The sequence below is a fragment of the Odocoileus virginianus genome, chromosome 10 (genome assembly GCF_023699985.2).
Source record: "Odocoileus virginianus isolate 20LAN1187 ecotype Illinois chromosome 10, Ovbor_1.2, whole genome shotgun sequence".
NCBI lineage: Eukaryota > Metazoa > Chordata > Mammalia > Artiodactyla > Cervidae > Odocoileus > Odocoileus virginianus.
The window spans coordinates 68,890,414-68,918,174 of record NC_069683.1 but is presented as its reverse complement, the minus strand read 5'-3'; the positions used below and the strand labels follow the sequence as shown (position 1 = coordinate 68,918,174).

Genomic DNA, 27,761 nt, shown 5'->3' with positions numbered 1-27,761 from the left:
ATTTACACAATGGAATAATACTCAGCTATAAAAAGGAACACATTTGAGTCAGTCCTAATAAGTTGGATGAACCTAGAGACTATTACGCAGAGTGAAGTTAAGTCAGAAAGAGAAAGACAAATACCATGTATTAACATACATATATGGAACCTAGAAAGATGGTGCTGACAATCCTATGTTCAGGGCAGCAGAAGAGACATAGACATGAAGAACAGAGTCTTGAACTCACTGGGAGAAGGACAGTGTGGGAAGACTTGAGAGAACAGCACTGAAGCATATACATTACCGTATGTAAAATAGATAGCCAGTGCGCACGTGGTGTATGAAGCAGGGCACCCAAAACTGGTGCTCTGTGACAACCTGGAGGGATGGGGGGAGGGAGGTCAGTGGGGGAGTCCAGGTGGAGAGGATGCGTGTACACCTGTAGCTGACTCATGTCAATGCATGGCAGCAGCCAGCACAATCCTGGAAAGTACTTATGCTCCAATTAAATAAATAGACTTAAAAAAGAAACCACGTCGTAGAAGACTCTTTAATGTCACAGAAACAGTGGTATGTATGGTTATGGTAAGTAGAAAAATCAGATTTCAAATTGATATGCATACACAGGATGATTCTGATTTTGAAAAATATATTATTAAAAGTTAAAAAAATTCCTTCTTATGATTTATCTGTATTTTATGCTATCTCTTCAGTGAACTGGAGATACTTTTGTATAATATATTTAATTTAAACAATATGAAGAATTATAAAAATGCAGCATACTTATGTTAACATTTTCTAAAAAGACCACTTTAGTAGAGTTGAAGTCATGAGGCTAAAAATTTTTAATAATAATAATTGCTACTATTAATAGTTCCTGCATTCCAGACACTGCAAAATTCTTTGTATGTCCTTGTATGTCCAGTTCACTGAAGAGATAGCATAAAATACAGATAAATCATAAGAAGGAATTTTTTTACTTTTTTTACTTTTTTTTTTACTTTTAATAATATATTTTTCAAAATCAGAATCATCCTGTGTATGCATATCAATTTGAAATCTGATTTTTCTACTTACCATAACCATACATACACTATCAAGTAGGAATCACTGTATCCTGACTTCAAGGATGCTGGGAGTGAGGCTCAGAAAGATTAAATGACTTCCTCATGGTCACCCAACCAATAGAGGATGGAGATAGGATTTGAATTCTGATTTGTCTTTTAGATTCATGCTCTTGACTTTATACTGCCTTCATTCTCACATAAGCAGTTACAAATTATTTTAAAATCAGTTATTTTAGTGCCAGTTATGTAATTTGGTGGATTTTCTAGACCTCTTTCTTTGTTCTTTCTTCTCTGCTATCTTTTTACAAATCTTACTCTCCCTTGTTGGAAAATTTGTTCTATACTTGGTACTCCTATGAGAGATCTGATGCAGATACATGTCAAAACTGTGTTTGTATTCAGGGTTTGGGTTATCCATTTACATTTGAATCCAGGTTATTCCTGTCTCCTTTCATCAGTTGTCACTGAGAGCACTTTTGTATCAAAAGCCTGAAAACACCATCTTTCTCTTAGATCTCTTAGATCTATGTGATAGATTGTGATTTTTTCTCTTTTACATAAGCTTGCATTTTTTTCTTCCTTCTGACTGTAATAGGGAAGAACAAATCTGACTCCGTATTGGATCTGTTCCTTTGTATTGTGTTGCTTTTGTTACAAGTAAGAATGATACATGATAACCTTTTCTCAAGGCTCTGATCTTTAAGGTGTAATACGTTCCCACTCATATAGAGACAAAAAGTTGCAGAACAGAGAAAAACTTTGTCTTTCTGGAGGTTTACAGGAACATCATGACCTGACCTACCAGGACAATTGCAAGAACAAAGGATTCTGACACCAAAATATTTGCAACAACCAACCACATCCCCTCCACTTTTAGTATAAAAGAATCCTGAATTCTAATTTGAGAAAGATGGTTCTTTGGGACACTAGTCCATCATTTTTTCAGACTCTGACTTTCTGAATAAATCATTATTCCTTGCCCCACTTACTTGTCTCTGGATTTGTTGGGCTGTCGTGAGATGAGCAGTATGAGCTTGGCCTTGGTAACATCATTATACATCTAATATGCGTTTACTTGTTGAAAAATTTCCAGCCCTCATATCATTTTGAATTAGCTGAAATCAAGTGGCAGTGGAAAGCTGGGACGTCAGGCCATGCATTTGTAAGTCTCAGCTGCAATCCCTGCAAGTGATGACAGGGCAGTGAGACCTGGGGCAGTCTCACAGTCTGGAGGGAGCATCTGGAAGTCTACAAAGTGATGCTAAAGCAAGTGGCCACATCCTAGTTACTCTATACCCCTTGCTTTATTTTCCTTTGCAGCACTGATCATTACCAGTAATTACAGTTCCATATGTTTGTTAGTTTATTTTCTGTCCCCTCTCTGTCTCCATTGAAGCAGGGACAGTCTTACTCATAACTCAGTCTTCAGTAGAATACGTAGAATCCTACTAGGATTCACCTAGAAAAATGTCTGGAATATAGTCTAGGCATTTAGTAAATCTTTATTAAATCAACAAATAAAAGAACTGTGATGATGAATGACGCAGAGAAGAGATAAGAAGAAAGATTGTGAGGGGAGAAAAATTAGATATGAAGGTTATGGAGGTAGGTTAAAACAAAAGTTTCCCCCCCAAATGACTGTTGTGTCCTTAAACTAGACTCCTGCAATATTTTCCCTATTTAAAAGCAACAAAGTCTCCATTAGCAAAAATGTAGTTGTGAAGGTTAAATGAACACAGTCCACAATGATTTTACACAATTATTGTATCCACAGAACTGGAAAAAAAATCTTCAAAGTCCTTAGGTGACCTCAGCTATTGTATCACCAAATTCCAGTTAAGGCAAACAATTCCACAGCATGCCACTGCCTGCTGGGTGGAATTCTCTTCTTCCTTCCCTCTTTGAGAAGTTCTAAAAATGTGTGATTAGCAATCATACTTCAAAGCAGAGAGCCAGAGGAGGGTTTGACAAGAGTAACTTGAAAGGTATTTGAAACCTCTATGCCACTAACTAGTTAGTATTTTACTAAATTAAACTCTTTTATGTTCCTATTATCTGCATTTATCCACAAATTTCTTTCTTTTTTTTTTAATCCACAAATTTCAAGCATCATTTTAGTTCCTTTCTTGCTGTGTATCGACTTGTTCAGCTTCCTGTGAGTCAGTTTACAAAGGGAGGGAGAACCAACATTTCTGAACTCCTATTGTGCCAGGTATGGCACTGAAAACTTCATATGGATCATCCCATCTAATCTTCACAATACTCTGGGGCGGGGGGGGGGGGGGGGGAGATGGTATTGAATCCATGTAAGAGATAAGAAAATTGAGGCTCAAAAGTTAACTGTCTTGCCTAAAATCACACAAATAATGACTGGCAGAGGCGAGATGCAAACCAATTCTGCCGAAATAGCACCACAGTTCTTATTGGTGGTGGTTGTGGTCAGATGCTTCAGTTGTGTCCAAATCTTTGCAGCTCCATGGACTGTAGGCCACCAGGCTCCTCTGTCCATGGGACTTTACAAGCAAGAATATTGGAGTGGGTTGCCATTCCCTTCTCCAGGGGATCGTCCCAACCAAGGGATTGAAATTGCATCTCCTGCATCTCCTGCATTGCAGGTGGGTTCTTTACTGCTGAGCCACCAGGAAAGCCCCCAGTTCTTATTGGTTTGTGGCTACTTATGGGCCCTGTGCTGCCCACCAGCCTTGCTTTGTTAAATGGTTTCTCTCTGAGTAAATAGTTAAATTTAACAGAGTATTATTGTAGGTGTACCATTGTCCACTCTTTTGATAATAGTTTTTCCTCACCTTTTATCATATACATGTATAGTCAGTCCTTTTCCTCCAAATAATTCAGTGATCTTTGCACTTTTAAAATGCCTGAAAATTCCAGACAGAATATGATCAAATTATGAGACACTGTGTAATCTAAAATGGCACTTCTGTCCAGTCTGATTCTTCCCCAGGTATGGGGGCCTATGGGAGGCAGTGGTACTGTGTAATGTCCGGGTAGCAAGGAGGTAAGTAAAGAACTATGGATGGCTGTCTTAGGTCAACCTGAGCGTGGGAGAGGGGGCGCTCTGAAGGACACCACTTTCTCCCTACCTGCCCCCCACACTGTCGTGTTGCTCTGGTATCCCTGAGCAAACCCTAGAAGAAGCTTCCCTGGGCTCGAGGACTCATCGCTGACAGAGGCTTCCTGACTGTGCTCGTCCACTCTGATACTCTCCTGCCTCTTCTGCGCTGTGCGGTCCCCCCAGCTCCACACCCTTTTGTCAGGATGGCAGGTTTATTGAAATATTTCTTACCTCCCCAAACCAGCACATCCTTTTTGTGCTCCCTATAATCTGTGCTAGAAGGCTTCAAGTCATCCTTGACTTTCCTAATGCTCAAATACTCAATTAGTCACTAGCTTCCGTCATTTGTATTTCGTCTTTTACTTTTGTTTTGTATTGCTATATAGCCAATTAACAATGTTATGGTAGTTCCAGGTGAACATCGAAGGGACTCAGCCCTGCATGTACATGTATCCATTCTCCCCCAGACTCTCCTCCCATCCAGGCTGAGACATAATAGTGAGCAGAGTTCCATGTGCTGTCAGTAGGTCCCGGTTGGTTATCCATTTTAAGTAAAGTGGTGTGTACATGTTCATCTCAAATTCCCTAACTATCCCTTCTTTTCATCCTGCTCCCTGGCAACCATGTGGACATTTGAAATTTAAAGCTTGTACTGAGTCTGTCCCATCCATCCATCCAACCATCCATCCATCAACCATCCATCCATTCTTCTGTGTGTCTGTTGTGTTCTAGATGTTATATAAGATGCTGTGAATTCAGAGATGATTGAGACGTCGACCTAGTTTTCACTTTTACATTATAGCTCAAAACACAAGCCAAAATTTCATTACTTAAAACTTAAGTTTCTACACTTGAATATGGTGGCATTCGGGGTTCTCTACTACCAGGACTCAGGGCCTCTCCAGCGTCCCGTCCCACACCTGTCTCTCCTCATGCGGTATTCCCATCTGATTGTTCTGCAACGCTCCATGCCTCTCCCCTTTGTCTGTGCCCAGACTGATTCCCCAAGACTTTACCTACTGAAAACCCTACTTACCCGCTAAAGCTCAGCTCAAAGGCCTGCACCTCTTTGAAGTTCTCTCCATCATCTGCCCAGAGTTAGTAATTTTTCTTCTTGTTCTCACAGTGCTTGTGCCCCAAGAATAGGATTTACTTCAATTAGCCTGGGATAAACCATCATTAACATTGTTGCTCCCCTACTAGATTAGAGACACCTCTAAGGCAATAACTTGATTCATTCCACTTACATGGCTCAGTAAATCTCTTGTTGGCTATAAGACTGTTCAGCAAAGAAAAAATTATGATTATATGATATTCATATTGAATTATCTGATATAATTCAACTTAATTCTTAATTCTATTGCCTTTTCCTCACCTCACTTTCCTTTTGGCCCCTAAGTCCTCCATTTTTGGTGTATAAATTCGTCCTTATCAAGTGATTCTATTGAGAGAAATATTTGTCTGACTGCCACCGACGCTTTGAAGGAGGTACCTCACATCCTGTGAAAACCAGATTCAGCCTGGATTCAAATCCTGACCCACCATGTGACGTTGAGACTATTAAGTTATCATTTCCATACCTCAGCTATGAAAGGGTAATTAATAAGGCTCACCTTATAGGATGGTTGCAGGAATTAACTGAAATATATATGAAGCATGTAGAATAGTGTGTGGAACATAGAAAGTACCCAATAAAGGTTAGACCTAATACCATTTCCAAAAAAATTGCTGTGATGACATTTAGATCTATAAGAACACAAGGCAGAATAATAACATTTAGTAAGTTCCTTTGAGTGTATCAAAACATTTCTTGGGTTGTATGATTCAATTAGTGAATCATTTGTGAATTAACTTTCTCAGTATGTTATGCTTCAAACTAAATATTACTCAAGAATGATGGCATAAAGTTTGAAGCATTTGGCATTAACTTTAAGGCTTTTTAAAATAAAAATTACATATTTTCTACTGACACCCTGCAGCTCCTCCTCCTCACTTAGCTTTCTCATACCTCTGTATGCTTTGGTCATTTATCCTGCTGAGAAAATCTTTACTTTCTTTGATGAAATCTATGTTCCTCATCATTGGAACAGCCTGTTCAAATATTCTGTTGCTCCCAGAATTCTTTTCTGACTGATCCTACCTGAGTCTGAAGGCCCAAGAGGTAGAAGTGCTAAGGAGCTTCCACCAGTTGTCACATTATTTAGCATTTGTTCATCATAATATTTATAAATATTTTAAATCAGTCTCAGGTATATTCTCCCTACAATTAGATATCCAGTTCTCCAAAGGCTGCGTCATTTTGCCCCCAAGATTTTTCACCCCACTCTTTGCAGTGAGAAACTCCTGATGAAATTCCAGTTGAGAAGATGCTGAAAAAACAAAAATTGTTTTTTCATTTTTTGTTTTGAGTCTAAACTCCTTTAATTACTGCCTTTGTTTATAGTTATTTCAGGGTTGGTCCACAGGACTTTGGATGGTGAGCCATAAAATTTCTTTTCTTCTTACAAGACTCCTGGGAAGGCTCAGAGTTGGCCGGAAGCGTGAAGAAGACTCAACACAGTCATGCGCCCACTGGGGAAATGTGGGCCGTCTATTGGTCTCCGCAGTTTGCACCGTTCCAAGGAAACCACCTGGAGGCTGGCCTCTTCCCCTTCCCTTCCTGGGGGAAGGTCTGGTCATAAAACACAGAAATGGCTCCAAGGAAGGTCTGAGATTGTAGTAATGCTCATCACAGAAGAGCCCTCTTCCAGGCCTGGTCCTAGATAAAGTGACCATTTTTTATCAATGAACTGAAGAGGACTCCTCTTGACTGGGGTTTTATATTTCTCCTGCAACTCAGTTTCATCTCATCTTTGCCCTGTTGCTCTGTGGGTACCAACAGCCTTGGCCAGCTTTGAGGAAGTGCATAGTACTATTATTTGCTCTGACTATTCCACAAGAAGATTCCAAATAAAGATGGAGCAAAAACTTTGGCAATTATTCTTGCCTGGGACAGATGAATGGCTATAGTGCCCTAGTCCCTTGATTGCACCTGTCTGTATCCCGAGCTCTATGAACACAGATGTTCAGAATATATGTTCAGGGAGAGAGCCGAAGGCAAGTACCGTGGTGGTGGAGTTCCTCTGTTGGCCAACTTCTGTCTCCTCCACATCAGCATGTCCGGTCTGCCTATACTCATTACATGGCTTTGGTTCAGGATGTTCATGCTGTGCCTGCTGTCAACCACGTTCACTGCCAGACTTTTCTTGTGAAAGAGCCTGCATGCCTAACGCAGTGCAGGTAGGACCCACTGTCCAGATTCCTGTCCTTGTAAAGGGAAATGTCAGCACTGATGATGACAGACGCCTGTTTAACTTCAGGTTATACAGCTGTATAACAACAATAAGGGCATGCATGTTGGTGGTCACCAGAACCTTCTCTTTCCCATCTCAGGCACTCTGTTATGGCAGCCCTCCGCTCCACCATCATTTCAGCACATTTCATGGGGTTGCCTTCTTTTGAGAGTCCTGCTGTCCGCCAGCCATGTGTTTTAGAGGAATGGCAGCAGATGGTAGCTGAAGCAATGGTGATGGCCCGTAGAGGCTACCCAAGGCCTACAACTCCCCATTTCCATCACTGCGCAGGATGTAACACTGCTGCATGGCATCCACTGTCTGCTCCCGCCTCCGCTGGATGTTTGATTCTGCGACCACTATCTGGGCAAATTTCCATAGAGTCTTCAAAGGTATTAGGGGCAAGCAGCATCCAGCAGCTGCTGGGCAGCATCCTATGGGTGCAGATGCTCCAATCTTGATGGTGGTGGGTAGTTATCATCATGTCAGCTTCATCCAGACCAAACCTTGATCTTCTTGGAGCCAATGAACTTGAGCTTGGAGTACCAGTCCAGAATTATCCCAGGGGTACCAAAGACAAGGTGCTCCCTGATCTCTGACCTTGGTGCCCAATTTATTGCCTTGAACAGCATAAGCTATCTTGAGTTCAGGGTAAAATTTTTCCATCTGCTCTATCACTTTTCCCATTTGAAAGACCAGCTTAGAAGTCTGGGAGAGGCACAGACAGTGGGGTATCCAACTGCACGACTAACACAAAGGCAGCTGTTTCAGCAGTGCCAGACTGAGACAGGGCAACTAAGTTCTGCACGGCCTCAGCAAATATCGAAGGCAGCCTGTTCTCTTGTATTTTGGATGGATGGATGAAGCCCACCATGTAGACTCCTCACAAGACTTTACTGAGTGTAGGGAGGAGTTCGGATCTTATTGGAGGTTTTCCACCTGGTTTGTGTTATCAATAGAGTTGCTTCTGATCAGCCTGTTGAGTAAAGAGGACAACTCTGTCCTCTTTCTCTTCTTCATCTGTCTTCTCTGCACTGGTGTTGCTCTTGTTTCCTGCTTGTCCACTGCCAGGACCCACAAGGAGGTAGCATAGCTCAGGCTGTGAGTGGGATGCTGGCGCTGGTGAACGCACCAGCTGACACTGCCTGATTGCCATATGGGGACAACAAAAATTGTTTTCCAACAGAAATGGGAGAATATTATCACACAACACATGAGAACGGGTGCTGAGGAGGTTTCTCACCAAACATGGTTTGGTTTATATATGACAGAGAAGTAGAGAATGTGAACTGAACTGAGGATGGGAAATGAAAACCAACTAAACTCCTGAGAGCCAGTAGTCCATTGTATTCATAATTTGCTCACTCATTCATTCAGAATGTTTTAAGAGCATATAACCCTAGGTTCTATGGCAATTCAAAATGAGTTAAGGCATTGTATACCCTAATAAGAAACTTACAATCGAGTGATGTTGGGTCAGGGAAGACCAAGGATCCACCAGGCAGAAAGAAAGAAACACTGTAAGAAAGATGCAACTTGACATACTTTTACAACAGCTGAGACTGATAAACCTGCTCCCAACACCAAACCTGCTGCCTGCATTTGCATCCGTATTCTTTGATTTACATCCATGTTACGATGGATGAATTATCCACATTCCTATTTAAGCCAAGCCCCTTCATGTAGTAAATCACATCTTTTCTTGCCTACCCAAGGGCAAGACTCTAGCAGTTTTCACTGTGTACTGCATCTTTAGTTTTTTAAACAGCTTTATTGAGATATTCACATACTATGTAATTTATCCATTTAAAGTATATAATTCAATTTCTTTGGCATATTACATAGTAAATTTTTTAAACTGTGGTGATATATATATATATAAAACAAAATTTGTCATTTTAACCGTTCAACTCAATGACAGTAACTGTATTCACAATGTTATGCAACCATCCTCACTCTCTATTTCCATGAATTTTCATCACTTTAGATAGAAACTCTATAATTTTGAGGCAATAACTCCTCATTTTTCTCCGCTGTCAGCCCCTGGAAACCTCTAATCTGTTTTCTGTTTCTATGAATTTGACATCTATTCTAGATGTTTCATAAAAAAGGAATTGCACAATGTCTGTCCTTTTGTGTCTTGCTAAAAGTGCAAAGTTTTCCACATTCAATCCAAGTTGTAGCATGTATCAGAACTTCTGTTTTGTGACTGAACAATGTTTTATTATATATATAAACCACATTTTCTGTATCTATTCATCTGTTGATGAACATTTGGGTTGTTTCTACTTTTTGGCTATTGTGAATGTTTGACTTCCTGCTTTTAATTATGTTGGGTAAATGCTTAGGAGCTGGACAGAATATGATAATTCCATGTATAGCTTTTTGAGGAACCACCAAAATGTTTTCCATAGTAGGTGTACCATTTTACATTTCCATAAGAAATGCGTGAGGGTTCCAGTTTTTCTCCATCTTTACTAACACTTTTTTTGTTTTATTGATTGTAACCATTTTAATAGGTGTAAAGTGATTCTGCTTACATTTCCCTAATAATCAGTGATGTTTAGAATCTTTTCACGTACTTATTTTTGTATTTGTATTTTTGGAGAAATGTCTACTCAAGTCCAATATTTTTCAGACTGAATTATCTTTTTATTGTTGAGTTATATTAATTTTTCTATGTTTGAGATATTAAGCTTATTTCAGATATATGATTTTAAATATTTTCTATCAACCGTCAGCTGATTTTTTTTTCACTTTCTTGATAATACTATGATGCAGAAATTTTTTTAATTTTGAAAAAAATTAAATTTCTTTTTTTCTTTTGTTGTTTCTGCTTTTAGTATCATATCTAAGAATCCATTGCCAAATCCTAGGTCATGAAGATTTACTCCTGTTTTTGTCTAAGAATTTAATGATTTTTATGTCACTGATCAATTGTAAATTAATTTTTGTATATGGTGTGAAGTAGGAGGTTCAACTTTATTCTTTTGCATAGGGGAAGTCCAATGTCCCGCAAAACCTGTGAAGAGACTCTTCATTGCCATTGAATATATTTGGCACTCTTGTCAAAAGTCACCTGACCATAGAGGTATGGTTTTATTTCTGAACTCTCAATTCTTTTCTATTATGTCTAAACTTATGCCATAATCATGCTGCTGTAATTACTGTAGCTTTGTAACAAGTTTTGAAACTGGAAAGAGTGAGTACTCCTACTTTGCTTTTTTTCAAGATTTTTTTGACTATTTGAGGTTTTTTCCACATGAATTAAAGGAATGACTTTTCATTTCTGGAAATTAAGCTATAGGAATTTTGACAGGAATTGCACTGAATCTGTGGATCACTTTCTCTAGTATTGACATTTTAACAATACTAAATTTTGTACCATTAACATAGTGTTTCTGTTTATTTAGATCCTACTTTATTTCTTTCAGCAATATTTTCTGGTTTTCAGTGTATAACTCTTATCTCCTTGGTTAATTTTTTCCCAAATATTTTACTCTTTTAGATGTAATTGTAGTTGTTTTCTTAATTCCTTTACAGATTCTTTATTGCTGGTATATATAAACACAACTGATTTTTTGTGCATTGATCTTATACCCTGAAACTTTGCTACATTCCTTTATTAGTTCTACTAGTTTTCTAGTGGATTTTAGAATTTTCTCTATATAGGATTGTGTTATATGTGAATAGAGATAATTTTGCTTCTTTCCTTCCAGTCTGGATGTCTTTTACTTATTTATTCTTTCCTCTGGCTACAACTTCCATTACAACATTGGTGAAAGAAGGCATCCTGATTTTGTTCATGACCTTAGAGGAGGAAAGCTTCCAGTCCTTCACAACTATTTTTTTTTTTTTAATCTATGGGTCTTCCGTAAATGTGCTTTATCATATGAAGGAAGTTCTAGTGTATTCCTAATTCACTCCCATTCACCTCTTATCATGAAAGGGGGTTGGATTTTGTAAAATGCCATTCTGTGTCCGTTGAGGTGATCAGGTAGGGGTTTTTTTATTTCATTCTATTAATATGATATATTACATTGATTAATTTTCTTTTGTGGAACCACCATTGAATTCATGGAATAAATTTCATTTGGTCATGGTATACAATTCTTGTAATAGGCTGTTGGATTCAATTTCCTAGTATTCTCTTGAGGATCTCTGCATCTGTACTCATCACGGATATTGATCTGTAATCTCTTTTTCTGATGTTTTTATCTGTGTTCCACACTAGATAAAGACTAAGGTTGTGCTGTCTTCGTAGTGCAAGTTAGGATGTGTTCTCGCCTCTTCTACTCTTTGCAAGAATTTGAAAAAGATTGGTGTTAATTCTTTTTTAAATGCCAGGTAGAATTCACCAATAAAGCTGTCTGGTCCTAGATTTTTCTTTGCTGGGAAGTTTTTTGATTCCTGATTCAATATCTTTACTTGTGAGAAGTGTTGAGATTTTCTATTTCTTCTTGAATCAGTTTAGGTAGATAATTTGTGTGTTTCTAGGAATTGGTCCATTTTATCTAGGTCATTTAATTTGTTGGTTCACAGTTGTTCACAGTAAAGGATAATGATCATTTTTATTTATGATGACTAATAGTAGTGTCCCCATTTCCATTTCTGATTTTGGATACGTACTTCTCTTCTTTCTCAGGGTGCTATTAATTTTTACCCCTCCTTCTCCCCTGCATCCCCTTCCTTCCCTCCTCAATCCTTCCCACCCCCTCTTGCTCACCTTGTTCTCCCTGTCCTCCTCTATTTGCTTTCCTTCCTTCCTTCCTTCCTTTCCTCTTTTCTTCCTCCTCCTCCTTTATTATTTCTATCAGAAGGCAAACACACTGTAGAGTAACCCAGCTTAAAAACATAACCCTCTCTCGACAACTTTGCCCCAAGTCCAGATCTGCCTCAAGTCTCTGCTTTGCTCTACAACAGAAATCCTGGGAAGAGTGATCTATACCAGCTGTCTCCAGTTTCTTTCCGCCCGTTCTCTCTTAAAGCCATTTCAATTAGATCGTCAGTGAAGCATCTCTTGCCTAAGTACCTAACAACCTCCACGCTTAGTCATCATTTGACTGGTCCACACTCAGTGCTCTGAACTCTCCCGTTGCTCCTCTGCTTCTCACTGATCTTCTCTGACCTCATCACTTTAAACACCATCGATACACAGAGGACTCCCAGATGCCATATTTCTAATTCTGACAACCTCTGTTTTAAACTCCAGCATAGTAAATCCAACTCTCTCTGCAATGTCTCTATTTGTATGTTTAACATCTCAGACTTAATAAGCCCCAGCCTTTTCCTTCACATCTCCTCTTCCTGCTGTCTTCCTCATTTCAGTAAATGCCAAGCTCAGGTTTACAGTCATTCATGCCAAAAAAACCTTCAAGCTGTTCTTGACTCTTTTTTTTTCTCTCTCAGAGTCTGCATCTAATCCATTAGCAAAATCTGCTTGCCTTTTAAAATATACAGAATATGACCTTTCTCCCCATCTGGACTGCTCTCATCTTGATCCCAGTTATCATCATCTCAGCTTTTTGTAACAGCTTCTTTATGAAATAATTGATTAGGCTGGATTGGGACCCTTGTTGCATCATGCGGCATCTCTCATTGTGGCATTCTGGCTCTCTAGTTGTGGTGCCCAGGCTTCAGTAGTTGTGGTGCACAGGCTCAGGAGTTGCATCACACAGGCTTAGTTGCTCTGTGGCCTGTGGGAGGCTATTCCTAAGCCAAGGGTTGAACCCTCCTCCCCTGCATTGCAGACTGGATTCTTAACCACCAGACCACCAGGAAGTCCCTGTAAATAGCCTCTTAACTGACATCCCCGCTTTAGCTTTTGTGTTCTCTTCATGGAACCAGAGTGTTCTTTTCTAACACTAAGTTGATTTATTCCTTTGTTCAAAATCCTCCAGTTTGTCCTATCTCCCCTGAGTAAGTGCCAAAGTCCTACAAAGCTTTATACAATTTGTCCTCTGTTGAATCTCTGAGTTTATTTCCTGCTACTCCCCGCCCAGCCCGCCAGCTGCAGCCGCACGACTGTTCCTATGGTTCCTAGTGTTTTGGTGCTTGCCATTCCTCGGCTGGAGAGCTCTCATTTCTAACAACCCTGGCTCAGTCCTTCTATTCAGGAATGTGCAACACCCGCCCTACTACACCACCCCACCCCTTCCTGAACTCTCTATGTGTCTTGCTTGCACTTTTTCTCTATAGCATTTTCACCATCTGTCACGCTATTGTTGTTCAGTTGTTCAGTCGTGTCTGACTCTTCGTGACCCCATGGACAGCAGCACACCAGGTTTCCCTGACCTTCACCATCTCCTGGAGCTTGCAGAAACTCATGTCCACTGAGTCAGTGATGTCATCCAACCATCTCATTCTCTGTCATCCCCTTCTCCTCCCACCTTCAAATGTTCCCAGCATCAGGGTCTTTTCTAATGAATTGGCTCTTTGGATCAGGAGGCCAAAGTTTTGGAGCTACAGCTTTAGCATCAGACCTTCCAATGAATATTCAGAGTTGATTTCCTTCAGGACTGACTGGTTTGATGTCCTTGAAGTCCAAGGGACTCTCAACAGTCTTCTCCAACACCACAGTTCAAAAGCATCAATTCTTTGGAGTTCAGTCTTCTTTATGATCCAACTCTCACATCCGTAGATGACTACTGGAAAAACCATAGCTTTGACTAGATGAATCTCTTTTGGCAATGTAATGTCTCTGCTTTTTAATATGCTGTCTAGATTTGTCATAACTTTTCTTCCAAGGAGCAACATCTTTTAATTTTATGGCTGCAGTCACCATCTGCAGTAGTTTTGGAGCCCCAGGAAAGAAAGTCTGTCACTGTTTCCATTGTATCCCCATCTATTTGCCATGAAGTGATGGGACCAGATGCCATGATCTTGGTTTTTTGAATGTTGAGCTGTAAGCCAACTTTTTCACTCTCTTCTTTCACTTTCATCAAGAGGCATTTTAGTTCTTCACTTTCTGCCATAAGGGTGTTCTCATCTGCATATCTGAGGTTATTGATATTTTTCTTGGCAATATTGATTCCAGCTTGTGCTTCCTCCAGTCCAGCATTTCTCATGATGTACTCTGCATATAAGTTAATTAAGCAGGGTGACAACATACAGCCTTGACGTACTCCTTTTCCTATTTGGGACCAGTCTGTTGTTCCATGTCCAGTTCTAACTGTTGCTTCCTGACCTGCATACAGGTTTCTCAAGAGGCAGGTCAGGTGGTCTGGTATTCCCGTCTCTTTCAGAATTTTCCAGTTTATTGTGATCCACACAGTCAAAGGCTTTGCCATAGTCGATAAAGCAGAAATAGATGTTTTTCTGGAACTCTCTTGCTTTTTCGATGATCTAGCAGATGTTGGCAATTTGATCTCTGGTTCCTCTGCCTTTTCTAAAACCAGCTTGAACATCTGGAATATGTTCAATATGTAAACATCACGGTTTACATACTGCTGAAGCCTGGCTTGGAGAATTTTGAGCATTACTTTATAGTGTGTGAGATGAGTGCAATTGTGTGGTAGTTGAGCATTCTTTTGCATTGCCTTTCTTTGGGACTGGAATGAAAACTGACCTTTTCCAGTCTTGTGACTACTGCTGCATTTTCCAAATTTGGTGACATATTGAATATAGCTCTTTCACAGCATCATGTTTCAGATTTGAAATAGCTCAACTGGAATTCCATCACCTCCACTAGCTTTGATTGTAGTGATGCTTCCTAAGGCCCACTTGACTTCACATTCCAGGATGTCTGGCTCTAGGTGAATGATCACACCATTGTGATTATCTGGGTCATAAAGATCTTTTTTGTACAGTTCTTCTGTGTATTCTTGCCACCTCTTCTTAATATTGTCTGCTTCTATTAAGCCTCTACCATTTCTGACTTTATTGAGCCCAGCTTTGCATGAAATGTTCCCTTGGTATCTCTAATTTTCTTGAAGAGATCTCTAGTCTTTCCCATTCTATTATTTTCCTCTATTTCTTTGCATTGATCACTGAGGAAGGCTTTCTTATCTCTCCTTGCTATTCTTTGGTACTCTGGGTATATCTTTCCTTTTCTCCTTTGCTTTTCACTTCCCTTCTTTTCAAAGCTATTTGTGAGGCCTCCTCAGACAACCATTTTGCCTTTTTGCATTTCTTTTCCATGGGGATGGTCTTGATCCCTGTCTCCTGTACAACGTCACTAACTCCCGTCCATAGTTCACCAGGTTCTCTGTCTATCAGATCTAGTCCCTTAAATCTATTTCTCACTTCCACTGTACAGTCATAAGGGATTTGATTTAAGTCATACCTGAATGGTCTAGTGGTTTTCCCCACTTTCTTCAATTTAAGCCTGAATTTGGCAATAAGGAGTTCATGATCTGAGCCACAGTCAGCTCCCAGTATTGTTTTTACTGACTGTTTAGAGCTTCTCCAAGAATGAAGGGATGGAGGCAAAGCAAAAGCAACACCCAATTGTGGATGGGACTGGTGATAGAAGCAAGGTCCGATGCTGTAAAGAGCAATATTGCATAGGAACCTGGAATATTAGGTCCATGAATCAAGGCAAATTGGAAGTGGTCAAACAGGAGATGGCAAGAGTAAACATCGACATTCTAAGAAGCAGCAAACTAAGATGGACTGGAATGGGTGAATTTAATTCAAATGACCATTATATCTACTACTGTGGGCAGGAATCCCTTAGGAGAAATGGAGTAGCCATCATAGTCAACAAAAGAGTCCAAAATGCAGTAGTTGGGTGCAATCACAACAACGACAGAATGATCTCTGTTTGTTTCCATGGTAATCCAAGTCTATGCCCCGACCAGTAACGCTGAAGAAGCTGAAGTTGAATGGTTCTATGAAGACCTACAAGACCTTCTAGAACTAACACCCAAAAAAGATGTCCTTTTCATTATAGGGGACTGGAATGTAAAAGTAGGAAGTCAAGAAACACCGGGAGTAACAGGCGAACTTGGCCTTGGAGTACAGAATGAAGCAGGGCAAAGGCTAATAGAGTTCTGCCAAGGGAACACACTGGTCATAACAAACACCCTCTTCCAACAACACAAGAGAAGACTCTACACATGGACATCACCAGATGGTCAACACCGAAATCAGATTGATTATATTCTTTGCTTGTGCTTCATCTGCATATAAGTTAAATAAGCAAGCTGACAATATACAGCCTTGGTGTACTCCTTTCCCCATTTGGAAACAGTCCATCATTCCATGTCCAGTTCTAACTTGCTTTTTGACCTCCATACAGGTTTCTCAGGAGGCAGGTGAGATAGTCTTATATTCTCATCTCTTTAAGAATTTTCCACAGTTTGTTGTGATACACACTGTCAAAGGTTTTAGCATAATCAATGAAGCAAAAGTAGATGTTTTTCTGGAATTCTCTTGTTTTTTCTATGATCCAATGGATGTTGGCAATTTTATCTCTGCTTCATCTGCCTCTTCTAAATCCAGCTTGAATATCTGGAAGTTCTTAGTTCACATACTGTTGAAGCCTAGATTGGAGAATTTTGAGTATTAATTTAGTAGCATGTGAAATGAGTACAATTGTGTGGTAGTTTGAACATTCTTTGGCACTGCCTTTCTCTGGGATTGGAATGAAAACTGACCTTTTCCAGTCCTATGGCCACTGCTGAGTTTTCCAAATTTGCTGGCATATTGAGTGCAGCACTTTCACAGCATCAACTTTTAGGACTTGAAATAGCTCAGCTGGAATTCCATCACCTCCACTAGCTTTGTTTGTAGTGATGCTGCCTAAAGCCCACTTGACTTTCCATTCCAAGGTGTCTGGCTGTAGGTGAGTGACCATATAGTCTTGATTTTCTGGGTCATGAAGGTCTTTTTTGTATAGTTCTTCTGTGTATTCTTGCCACCTCTTCTTAATATCTTCTGCTTCTGTTTGGTCCATTCCATTTCTATTCTTTATTGAGCCCATCTTTGCATGAAAAGTCCCCTTGGTGTCTCTTTCTTGAAGAGATCTCTAGGCTTTCCCATTCTATTGTTTTCCTCTTTTCCTTTGCACTGATCACTGAGGAAGGCTTTCTTATCTCTCCTTTGTATATTCTTTGGAACTCCTCATTCAGATGAGTATATCATTCCCTTTCTCCTTTGCCTTTATCTTCCCTTCTTTTCTCAGTTATTTGTAAGTGCTCCTCAGACAACCATTTTTCCTTTTTGCATTTCTTTTTCTTGGGGATTGTCACGGTCTTTGGAGACTGGGACCCCAGGACTGGAGTCGATGAGAAGAAGGACACAGGGGACCCAAGTCTCGAGTGAAACAGGGGTACTTTATTTGCAGAATGCATGCTTATATATCTTCAAGAAAATGATTACTCAGCCATTAAAGATAATGAAATTCCACCAGTTGCAACAAAATGGCTAGTCCTAAAAGGTCACTGAAGGGAGTCACTGAAAGGAGTCACTGAAGGGAATCCAAGCAGGTGCTCTTTCCCATCATCTCAGTCCTGAGAACTGCGTGCAGCTCTGCTTGTTCCTGTTTTCCAGGAACTGATAAGGAACAGAGAGTCCTTGAGAAATGGCACACAATGGAAGAAAACAACACATTGGATCCCTTAAAGTTGAACGTCTCCTGACAAGGGATGATCTTGATCACCACCTCCTCTACAGTGTTATGAACCTCTGTCCATAGTTCTTCAGGCACTCTGTCTATCATGTCTAATCCCTCGAATCTATTTGTCACTTCCACTGTATAATCATAAGGGATTTGATTTAGCTTGTACCTGAATGGTCTAGTAGTTTTCCACACATTCTTCAACTTAAGTCTGAATTTGGCAATAAGGAGTTCATGATCTAAGCCACAGTCAACTACAGGTATTCTTTTTGCTGACCGTATAGAGCTTCTCCATCTTCAGTTGCAAAGAATATACTCAATCTATTTTGGTATTGACCATCTGGTGATGTCCAGACAAGAGTCTTCTCTTGTGTTGTTGGAAGAGGGCGTTTGCTATGACCAGTGCATTATCTTGACAAAACTCTGTTAGCCTTTGGCCTGCTTCATTTTGTACTCCAAGGCCAAATTTGCCTGTTACTCTAAGTATCTCTTGGAGAAGGAAATGGCACCCCACTCCAGTATTCTTGCTTGGAAAATCCCATGGACGGAGGAGCCTGGTGGGCTGCAGTCCATGGGGTCACAAAGTCGGACATGACTGAGCGACTTCACTTTCACTTTTCACTTTCATGCATTGGAGAAGGAAATGGCAACCCACTCCAGTGTTCTTCCCTGGAGAATCCTAGGGACGGAGGAGCCTGGTGGGCTGCTGTCTATGGGGTCGCACAGAGTCAGACACGACTGAAATTACTTAGCAGCAGCAGCAGCTAAGTATCTCTTGACTTTCTACTTTTGCATTCCAGTCCTCTATGATGAAAAGGACATCTTATTCTTGGTGTTAGTTCTAAAAGGTCTGGTAGCTCATCAGAGAACTGTTCAACTCAGCTTCTTGGCATTGGTGATTGGGGCATAGACTTGGATTGCTGTGATATTGAATGATTTGCCTTGGAAATGAACAGAGATCATTTTGCCATTGTTGAGGACGCACCCATGTACTGTACTTTGGACTCTTTTGTTGACTATGATGGCTACTCCATTTCTTCTAGGGGATTTTGCCCACAGCAATAGATATAATGGGCTCCCCTTTTGGCTCAGCTGGTAAAGAACCCTTCTACAAGGTGGAAGACATGGGTTTGGTCCCTGGGTTAGGAAGAACTCCTGGAGAAGGGAAAGGCTACCCACTCCAGCATTCTGGCCTGGAGCATTCCATGGACTGTATAGCCCTCATCTGAATTAAATTCACCCATTCTGGTCCATTTTAGTTCACAGATCCCTAAAATGTCAGTGTTCACTCTTGCCATCTCCTGTTTGACAACTTCCTATTTACTTTGATTCATGGACCTTACATTCCAGGTTCCTATGCATGCTACATATTTCACTTATTTGGCTGACTATTTACTGTCATTCTGACAGAAATTTGCACTCCAAGAAAGTAAGAATATCTGCTTTATTTTTTTATACTTCCATATCCACAACTTGAATAATACCTGGTAGAAGAAATAAACATTTGTTCAGCAAATGACTGGAAATTACATCCTCATGACATAATCTTGTATACTTTCCTGTTGCCTTTAGTGATTTTCTGTTCCCTGTTTTTCACATATGACTTTATCATTTTTTATTGCTAACACATTTATTCATTGCTCAACTCAACCATTTTACAATAAAAAAAAATGAGGCCTTGGGGTTTATGGGGGGATTTGGTGACAGAGCCTGAAGCACAAGCTGAAGCTCTTGACATTCATCTTCCAGGTGGTCTGTGTGACTCTTTGTCTAACTGCTTGACTTCTAACCTCAAAAGAGGAAAATTGATTGGGTTTGGCAGTTCAGACTCACTGCTCTGGTTTGATTCCTCACCCTCTCTCTTCCTTCTGTGTTGGAAGTGATGTGTTTTTCCAGCCGCAAGTAACAGGCCCATCTTTATATTTCTCAATGGAGCATGAAACCACTTTATGCTCTGCTGATTCTCAGGAACACTTAGGCAATGCTGGGAGGTTAGATCCCAGGTCACTTGGGATCACAGAACTGCCAAAGCGAAAGGGAAGAAGAGATTCTCCCAAGCCAGCTTCCTTTTATAGATGAGGACCCTGAAGCCCAAGTTAGGGCACAGGGAGGCAAGATGACACAGGTTTGTATGACCAATGTGGTTTTCACATGTTAAGCTTCCTGCCACTGACCCAGTGACCACTTTTGGCTAAATGTCTTTTCAAACTAGAAATTTAATTTTTAATCTCCCAGTTGCAGGTTATACATTTCTCATCTAGGAAAATGGATTTTGTTTCCCTTGAGGTATTCCTCCTATGGTCAAGTCTTCATTAGTCTGGAAAAATTGATGCACTTTAAGGGTTTGGGGTTTTCCTGCACCCTATTTCTCAGGCCCTCAGATAAAGGAGTGCTGTCCCCACTGCCAAGCAAGAGGCAGGTGCAATAGGACCTCAGTGAGTGCTTCCTCTATGGTCATCATCAACAGAGCTACCATATAACCTACATAAATGGAACGTGAAAATGTGGGATATCAAGCAAAGTTTTCTGGAGTCACTTAGCTAGAGAATAGCAAAATGAGGACTATAGCTAGGGTTGTTACTCTAGGTTCCATTTTTTAGGCAGAACATTTTATTTGTGTATTTGATAACTGTACAGATGTCTCTGCCCTCATCTCTGTATTCTTATTGAACCATAAAATTCCTGAAGAATGAGACTTGTATCTGTTTAACTCCATTTTTATACTTTCAGCAAAGTACAAACATAAGATGGTCCAGGTTTCACTTTTGTTCCCACTGCAGTGGGATTGTGGTGTGTTTTAGGCAGAATAATAGCTGGTTACCACAACTGAATAGAGAGCTGCAATATCAGTTGGGCCTTGTCATTCTGGACGTTCGTTTAGTTAAGTTTATTACATCCTTCCCATTGGCCAAACATTTGCTAGGATCTGGAGGTATGAAATGTATATAATTCTTGCCTTGCTGACATTATTAAAGACAGACATGCCAAAAAGTAAAAACAGCAATGTGAATTAAGTACTATCACAGAGAAATTATGGGAAGGAAACCCAAACCTAGGTAAGGACAAGTATTAATTCTTTAGATAAAATTGGAGTAATCAATAAATGAGGAGGAGGAACTATAATCCAAATAGTAGGAATTGCACATTCACAGACTAGCAGGCAAGATGAAGCCTGGCATTTTATCCAGAATCACATGTTATTCAGGTGGGAGTTCCACAGGGAGGAGGATGTGCTGAAGATCAAGAGGCAGCACAAGTGAGGTTTTAAGGAAATTACTTGTGCAGTACATCATTAAAGAATTTGGAAAAAAAAAAAAAAGACACAATTACTCACCAGGCTGGGAGATGGAAGGAAAGTCCCTAAGACAGAGACCAGCGGAAGATTGGTCAGTGATCCACAGTTTGATTCAATTCACCCAGTGCTGTGAAGCATGCTGAACATCCAGGATATGTTCTAAGGCTGATGAAAAGTTCTGAGAATTGAAAAGAAAAAGATGTTCTCTAAAATACAAAACATTGCAGAAATAAAATTTCATCTGCTGAGTTAAAACCTCTAAAGAATGTACATTGTGTCCATGTAATTTATTTTTTAATGTAACAGTGGCAAAAGTTTAATTTGAGTAGGTTTTCTCACTTTGCAACAGTTGCAAAGAGTGCAAAATTTTGCTGAGCCAAAGCAAAAACAGTTACTCCAAGGTAAATATTCAGAAGAAAATTTAAAAACTCTGTACATGAAAAGAAATATTAGTTATGGTGTGGTAGGTAGATTTTAATGTGTTTTTCACATGGTGTGGGATAGGGCCCCTGAAAGTCAGAATTCTCAGGATTTCTGAGGTCTTTATGGCCCTGACCTTCAGCAGAGGAGCAGAGGTTTTTTGGTGTGGTGTTCCTGGATGGAGAAGAAAGTTTATCCAGGCAGAAAGAACCATGCATTCTCAGCCTGCTCTGACCTCAGCTCTGACACTGGTGGCAGGGACTTCGGGAAAACCACTTCAGGCCTCTGTGCCTCATTTTCTTCCTCTGGCAAACGTGCAGTTGGTCTAAAGTCAGCTGTCGCGTGGCGTGGCCCACAGAAATAGTTGACTGACACAATGTGTTTTTGATTTAATTTTTATTAAAGTGACACATAGATTCAGTTTCAAAAAGTCAAAAGTATATGGAAACTTTTAACAATAGAATAGTGGTTCCCTGCTTTACCCCTCCCTAACTTTGAGTCCTGCTTCCAACAGGCAATAACTTTTAATCCAACAGTTTCTCCTGGTAGTGCCCTTTTAAAACAAGTCACGTGTTTATTCCATATACATTTCAATTTTCAATTTTAGTTCTCATAAGAGCTGGAATTAGGGTGAGGCAAGTGGGGCTCTCACCTTCACAATATTTGTTTCAGGCAAAATATTTATGGGGGTGCCACAAAAGTCAGAAGTCAAAATAAGTAAAATTTTAATGCAATATTTGAAAAAATCAAAATTATGCAAAAAATGTGTGATGAGTAAAATATCAAAATTTGCAATAAAGGCAGGATCTGACAGGGCTGAGATTAGGAGGAAGTGAGTGAAGCTGAACTGTACAGCATAGAATAGGATTCTGTCTGTCCTTAAACTCTTGCTATTGGCAAGTAGGAATTCCCACCCTGCAAATTAGAATTTAGCTCTTCTCTGTCACACACAGGCTCCCGTTTTCCTTCCTCATCCCCTTCCACCTCATTAGGAATCACCTGGGGGCTTCTAAAAATTGTCACGGCCCAGTTTATGTGCCAAACCAATTAAACCAGAATGTCTGGGATTGACATGGAAGGCCTCAGTATTTTTAAAAATACCCTTGTATGGTTCTACTGTGCAGCCCAAATTGTGAACCACTGCAATCAAGTGACATCACAGTTTCAACTGAATCACTGTAAAGTGCTTAAGTCGTTTGAACAATACACAGTTGTTCACAGTTGAGCCCAGAATGTACAATATTTATGTTTTGATATTGTATAAGTTTTCTTTTATCCTTGTTTACTTTTTATATATTGATTACTAATTTATCCCAGAAGTCTAGCAGAACTCTGAAATGGTTCTCAATCAAACACAGCAGGTAATTTATTCAGTTCAGTTCAGTTGCTCAGTTGTTTCTGACTCTTTGCGACCCTATGGACTGCAGCATGCCAGGCCTCTCTATCCATCACCAACTCCCAGAGCTTACTCAAACTCATGTCCATCAACTCAAGGATGCCATCCAACCATCTCATCCTCTGCCATCCCCTTCTCCTCCTGCCTTCTTCCATCTTTCCCAGCATCAGGGTCTTTTCCAATGAGTCAGTTCTTTGCATCAGGTGGCCAAAGTATTGGAGTTTCAGCTTCAGCATCAGTACTTCCAATGAGTATTCAGGACTGATTTCCTTTAGGATGGACTGGTTGGATCTCCTTGCAGTCCAAAGGACTCTCAAGAGTCTTCTCCAAAACCACACTTCAAAAGCATCAATTTTTTGAGCTCAGCTTTCTTTATAGTCCAACTCTCACATCCATATATGACTACTGGAAAAACCATAGCTTTGACTAGACAGACCTCTGATGGCAAAGTAATGTCTCTGCTTTTAATATGGTGTCTAGTTTGGTCATAGCTTTTCTTCCAAAGAGCAAGCGTCTTTTAATTTCATGGCTGCAGTTACCATCTGCAGTGATTTTAGAGCCCCCCAAAATGAAGTCTGTCATGGTTTCCATTGTTTCCCTATCTATTTGTCATGAAGTGACAGATGCCATGATCTTAGTTTTCTGAATGTTGAGTTTTAAGCCAACTAATAAAAAGGTAATTTAATAGGGGCAGACATTTTCCTGGAGACATCCCCCTTGGAGTTGTTCTCATGGTCTGCTTTGGCATGCTGTGCAGCCGTCATCCTGGGGCCTCCCTTTCTCCTTTTCTAGGTTTGGTATCCATTTTCCTGGTTCCCATGTCATATTTATGCGTGGTTGTTCAGATCCTCCTGTTCTGGAACATTTCCCTGTACTAATTCTTTGATAATTTTCACCTTTCCATTTTTTTCCCCCCTGAAACTGCTATGATTTAGTTGTCATATTAATCCTATAATTTTCTTATATTTATGACATTCTGCTGTTCTAATTCCTAGGAAATGCCTTCAAATATTATCTCTCAACACTTCTGTTGATTTTTAAAGTTATCCTTTAGTATTTTTTTACTTCCTGGTTTTCTTTTTTTTCTGAGTGCTTCTCCCCACTGCACCCCCCCCCCCCCCTTAGCATTCATGCCTGTTTCATGACTGCAATAGTAACTACTTCTGCACTTCTGAGGATGTTAATATTTTCACTATATTTTTTCAGGTTTTCTTCTGTATTGCCTCTGTTTCCTCAATTTATTTGTTCTTGTTTGTAAGTTTTGGTTTCTAGCTTTCACATTAGACCCTTTCCTTGAGTATTGGGAAATTCTTGACTCTGCATTAATTTTTAAGAGTGAAGCACTCCCACAGCCACTATTAATGGTGAAAAACTGAAAGTATTTCCTCTAAGATCAGGAACAAGACAAGAATTCCCACTTTTACCACCTTTATTCATCATAGTATTGGAAGTTCTAGTCATAGCAGTCAGACAAGAAAAATAATAAAAGGAATCTAAATTTGAAAGAAAGAACTAAAACTCATTGTTTGCAGGTGAAGAGAATCCTAAATATGCTACCAAAACTATTAGAAATAATAAATAAATTCAGTAAATTGTAGGATCCAAAATCAATATACAGAAAACAATATACAAACTATCAGAAAGAGAAATTAAGAAAACAATCCATATACAATTCAATAAAAAGAATAGAATATACAGGAGTAAATTATACTCTGAAAACTGTAAGACACTGATGCAAAAAATTGAAGATGACAGAGACAAATGGAAAGATATACTGTGTTCATGATTGGAAGAATTAATATTGTTAAAATGAACATTTTAGCTAAAGCAAGATACAGATTTAGTGCAATCCCTATCAAAATACCAGGGGCACTTTTCACAGAACTAAAAAGTAATTTTAAAATTTCTATGGAAACACAAAAGACTGCAAATAGTCAAAGCAATCTTGAGAAAGAAAATCAGAGTTATAGATATTACATGCTCTGATTTCAAACTATATTACAAAGCTATAGTAATCAAAACAGTATGGTAGTAGCACAAAAACCAGATACATGGATCAATGGAACAAAATAGAAAGCCCAGAAATAAACTGATGCTTATATGGCAAATTAGGCTATGACAAATGAGGCAAGAATATACAATGGGGTAAAACAGAGCTTCTTAAATAAATAGTGTTGGGAAAATTGGATGGCCACATGGAAAAGCTGACTGAATGGGAAAAGATAATTGCAAACAGTACATTCAATAAGGGGTTAATGTCCAAAGTATACAAAGAACTCATACAACTCAACATCAAAGAACCCCCAAATAACCCAATTTAAAAATAGGCAGAGGACCTGAATAGACATTTTCCAAGAATATGTACAGACAGCCAACAGAAACATGCAGTTTCTCAACATGACTAATCATCAGGGAAATGTAAGTCAAAACCACAGTGAGACCATTTCACATCTGTCATTATAGCTATTATCAGAAAGGTAATAAGTAATAAATGTTGACAAAATATGGGAAAAGGGGATCCTTGTGCGCTGTTAGTGAGAATGTAAATTGGTACAGCCAATATTAGAAAACAGTATGGAGTTTCCTCAGAAAAATGAAAATAGAACTACCATATGATTCAGTAATTTCACTTCTGGGTATTTATTTGAAAAGAACAAAAGTAGAAATTAAAAAAGATGAACTCCAGCTTTCATTGCAGTATTATTCCCAATAGACAAGATGTAGAAACAACCTCAGCATCCAACAGATGAATGGATAAACAAATATGGTAATAAATATATACAATGGAATATTAGCCATAAAAAATAAATTTTTGCCATTTTGACAAATGGATGGGTGAATCTGGAGGGTGTTATGCTAACTGAAATAAGTCAGACAGAGAAATGCAAATACTGTATAATCTCACTTATATATGGAATCTAAAAAACAAGCAAGAAATGAAAATAGATTCATAGATACAGAAAACAAATCAGTAGTTGCCAGAAGGGTGGCAGCAGAGAGTGAAATAGGTGAAGGGGATTAAGAGGAACAAAATTCTAGTTATAAAATAAATAGTCTACTGGGGTGTAAAGTGATCAATAATGTTGTAATAAGTTTAATGGGGACAGATGATTATTAGACCTATTGTGATCATTTTATGATATATACAAATATCAAATCATTCTGTAGCACAGCTTAAACTAACATAATGTATGTGAACTAAATTTTAAAAATCAATTAAAAAATAAAACCCTGCTCCCCTTAGAAGAAGATATTAAAATAATAAATTGAACCATTAAAAAAAAAGAGTGAGGCACTAAGAAACTGCTTGAAAGCTCTACGTGTGAACAGGTTGGTGTGTAGACTGCAAGGTGCTGACCTAGCTACATTCCTTTGTGTGTGCCTGCCTCCTCCTGCCCCTCAATTATTAGCATCTGTAGACCTTTTCTCTTGAGTCCTTTGAGGGGATAAGCCTGATTGCCAGGCTTCTTAGAATCGAGGGTGATGGTGGAAAGTAGGGTGGATGGAGGAGCCTGTATAGTTCACTGTTCAGAATATAGATGGTTAATTTAATCTCTGTTTTTACAAAAACATCAATATCAGGGCAGGCTCTACTCACATAGACTGTAATTTCATTGGTCTAGGGCTCTTAATAATCTCTCAAAGCTCATCAGCTTGCTCTAAGTCACTGTTAGGGAGGATGGGAACTTCACTGTGGTACAGTAACTATGACAGAAGGAGGAGAGAGAAAAAGTCACCTTTGAACTGGGTTCACCTGGGGAATTTAGAATTCAAATCTCTAGGAAAAGGCAACTGGAGGTCTAGACACATACATACATACATATATAGTCATGGACAATTTATAGACTATATGTATATTATATAATTATATATATACATATAATATGGGGAAAATATATAATATGGACAATATATATAAGATAATATGGACAATATACATAATATAATAATATGGACAATATATACATATATATATTGTCTGTGAGATGGGGAGGGGAGATGGTGGTGCCTTCCAGGGGAGAAAAACTGATTGTTGCGCCAGTGCCGCTGGAGAAACACCAAGAATGTGGACACATTCTGGTTCTCCTTTCCTCACGAGTCATCAGAATAGTCTGTCACTGTTCTGTAATTCCCCACATTGTGCCTTACGGTCTGTCTATCGGTTGAATTCATAATCTCCCAATTAAGCCGTATGCCTTCGTCTTATTGGCAGCATGTTTGCGGGCCATCTTCTGAAGCGGCTCCTGCAGGAAACAGCCCGCTCTTCCCGGCCCCCAGCGGCACGCCCTTCTCACCCAGCTTGGGGTGCCGGGCTCTCCCCCTCTGTGACACCGCCAAGCGTAACTGGGTCCTTCACTGCGCCCGAGCGACCGGCACCAAGCGCAGCGTCCAGCCTGCGTGGCTCACTTAATACGCCTCTTTTGTCCTAGGCAAGTGCTCCCTGTTCACAGCCTCCTTTGTGAGGAATTAATTCCAAGTTGCAAGAATTCACCTCACATCTCCACTTTGCCCTTTCTCTTTTGACCTTTTGAAAGCCTTCCCAGTTAGCGCTCTGGTCACCAACTGCACTCGTTTTGACTGGCGGGGGAGGAGTCTACAGAGAAAAGGAGCATGTCAGATCTTGTCTTCACGGGG

The 27,761-nt window shown here is 39.7% G+C and overlaps 1 long non-coding RNA gene and 1 pseudogene across 3 annotated transcripts; both read right to left on the bottom strand.

Moving 5' to 3' along the window:
- Positions 1-1,090: 1,090 nt before the first annotated feature.
- On the bottom strand, positions 1,091-27,433 carry LOC110141484 (uncharacterized). 3 transcript variants are annotated; one of them, XR_011490068.1, is made up of 5 exons: positions 27,276-27,433; positions 26,725-26,831; positions 21,350-21,488; positions 5,498-5,622; positions 1,091-2,231 (listed from the first exon to the last, which is right to left on the bottom strand). It is a non-coding gene; the product is annotated as an uncharacterized lncRNA (long non-coding RNA). The 3 variants fall into 3 exon arrangements; XR_011490066.1 differs by lacking the exon at positions 26,725-26,831; XR_011490067.1 differs by lacking the exons at positions 1,091-2,231; positions 26,725-26,831 and adding an exon at positions 3,371-5,401.
- LOC139029661 (ATP-dependent RNA helicase DDX19B pseudogene) lies at positions 6,410-12,107 on the bottom strand (annotated as a pseudogene).
- Positions 27,434-27,761: the final 328 nt, after the last annotated feature.